Below are 2758 nucleotides of genomic sequence, written 5' to 3'. Positions count from 1 at the left end.
ACCAAAAACTCGAAAATAATCTCCAGAGACTAAGTCCGAAAGGGCAAATGGTTAACCAGTAAGCAGAGTAATCATTAACCAAAAATCGCAAAAGTAAGTAAAAAGTGTGAAATCATTAACCAAAAACCCGAAAATAATGTCCAGAGACTAAGTCCGAAAGGGCAAATGGTTAACCAGTAAGCAGAGTAATCATTAACCAAAAATCGCAAAAGTAAGTAAAAAGTGTGAAATCATTAACCAAAAACTCGAAAATAATGTCCAGAGACTAAGTCCGAAAGGGCAAATGGTTAACCAGTAAGCAGAGTAATCATTAACCAAAAGGCGCAAAAGTAAGTAAAAAGTATGAAATCAGTAACCAAAAAGCGCAAAAATATGTTAAAAGTGTGAAATCATTAACCAAAAACTCGAAAATAATGTGCAGAGACTAAGTCCGAAAGGGCAAATAATTAACCAGTAAGCAGAGTAATCATTAACCAAAAATCGCAAAAATATGTTAAAAGTGTGAAATCATTAACCAAAAACTCGAAAATAATGTCCAGAGACTAAGTCCGAAAGGGCAAATGGTTAACCAGTAAGCAGAGTAATCATTAACCAAAAATCGCAAAAGTAAGTAAAAAGTGTGAAATCATTAACCAAAAACTCGAAAATAATCTCCAGAGACTAAGTCCGAAAGGGCAAATGGTTAACCAGTAAGCAGAGTAATCATTAACCAAAAGGCGCAAAAGTAAGTAAAAAGTATGAAATCATTAACCAAAAAGCGCAAAAATATGTTAAAAGTGTGAAATCATTAACCAAAAAGTCGAAAATAATGTGCAGAGACTAAGTCCGAAAGGGCAAATGGTTAACCAGTAAGCAGAGTAATCATTAACCAAAAAGCGCAAAAATATGTTAAAAGTGTGAAATCATTAACCAAAAACTCGAAAATAATGTGCAGAGACTAAGTCCGAAAGGGCAAATGGTTAACCAGTAAGCAGAGTAATCATTAACCAAAAATCGCAAAAGTAAGTAAAAAGTGTGAAATCATTAACCAAAAACTCGAAAATAATCTCCAGAGACTAAGTCCGAAAGGGCAAATGGTTAACCAGTAAGCAGAGTAATCATTAACCAAAAAGGGCAAAAGTAAGTAAAAAGTATGAAATCATTAACCAAAAAGCACAAAATTAAGTTAAAAGTGTGAAATCATTAACCAAAATGTCGAAAACAATGTCCAGAGACTAAGTCCGAAAGGGCAAATGGTTAACCAGTAAGCAGAGTAATCATTAACCAAAAAGGGCAAAAGTAAGTAAAAAGTATGAAATCATTAACCAAAAAGCACAAAATTAAGTTAAAAGTGTGAAATCATTAACCAAAATGTCGAAAATAATGTCCAGAGACTAAGTCCGAAAGGGCAAATGGTTAACCAGTAAGCAGAGTAATCATTAACCAAAAATCGCAAAAGTAAGTAAAAAGTGTGAAATCATTAACCAAAAAGCGCAAAAATATGTTAAAAGTGTGAAATCATTAACCAAAAACTCGAAAATAATGTGCAGAGACTAAGTCCAAAAGGGCAAATGGTTAACCAGTAAGCAGAGTAATCATTAACCAAAATGCGCAAAAGTAAGTAAAAAGTGTGAAATCATTAACCAAAAATCGCAAAAGTAAGTAAAAAGTGTGAAATCATTAACCAAAAACTCGAAAATAATCTCCAGAGACTAAGTCCGAAAGGGCAAATGGTTAACCAGTAAGCAGAGTAATCATTAACCAAAAATCGCAAAAGTAAGTAAAAAGTGTGAAATCATTAACCAAAAACTCGAAAATAATGTCCAGAGACTAAGTCCAAAAGGGCAAATGGTTAACCAGTAAGCAGAGTAATCATTAACCAAAAAGCGCAAAAGTAAGTAAAAAGTATGAAATCATTAACCAAAAACTCGAAAATAATGTGCAGAGACTAAGTCCGAAAGGGCAAATGGTTAACCAGTAAGCAGAGTAATCATTAACCAAAAAGCGCAAAAATATGTTAAAAGTGTGAAATCATTAACCAAAAACTCGAAAATAATGTCCAGAGACTAAGTCCGAAAGGGCAAATGGTTAACCAGTAAGCAGAGTAATCATTAACCAAAATGCGCAAAAGTAAGTAAAAAGTGTGAAATCATTAACCAAAAATCGCAAAAGTAAGTAAAAAGTGTGAAATCATTAACCAAAAACTCGAAAATAATCTCCAGAGACTAAGTCCGAAAGGGCAAATAATTAACCAGTAAGCAGAGTAATCATTAACCAAAAAGCGCAAAAATATGTTAAAAGTGTGAAATCATTAACCAAAAACTCGAAAATAATGTCCAGAGACTAAGTCCGAAAGGGCAAATAATTAACCAGTAAGCAGAGTAATCATTAACCAAAAAGCGCAAAAGTAAGTAAAAAGTGTGAAATCATTAACCAAAAAGTCGAAAATAATGCCCAGAGACTAAGTCCGAAAGGGCAAATGGTTAACCAGAAAATCCGTCGAATAATGTCCAGAGACTAAGTCCGAAAGGGCAAATGGTTAACCAGTGGAAGGGCGATCAAGCGGAAAAATTTGCCCCGGTTACCCGGGATGGAGTTCCAGAGGTCCGGCCAGAGTTGTCAAATTCGTCCCGCTGATCGGACGCTTGTCATTCGGGTGGCTGGGGGTTGGCGGGGTATCTGCACAGTAGTAGGAGGTGGCAAGTCGGGACTTGGACGTTTATTCCAAGAGTCCACCCGAGCCTCCAGGTCTGCAGAGACCGACCCTAGCTGCCGCCCA

The sequence above is a fragment of the Heterodontus francisci genome, unplaced genomic scaffold (genome assembly GCF_036365525.1).
Source record: "Heterodontus francisci isolate sHetFra1 unplaced genomic scaffold, sHetFra1.hap1 HAP1_SCAFFOLD_1742, whole genome shotgun sequence".
Lineage (NCBI taxonomy): Eukaryota > Metazoa > Chordata > Chondrichthyes > Heterodontiformes > Heterodontidae > Heterodontus > Heterodontus francisci.
Note: the sequence above shows the minus strand (reverse complement) of the source record.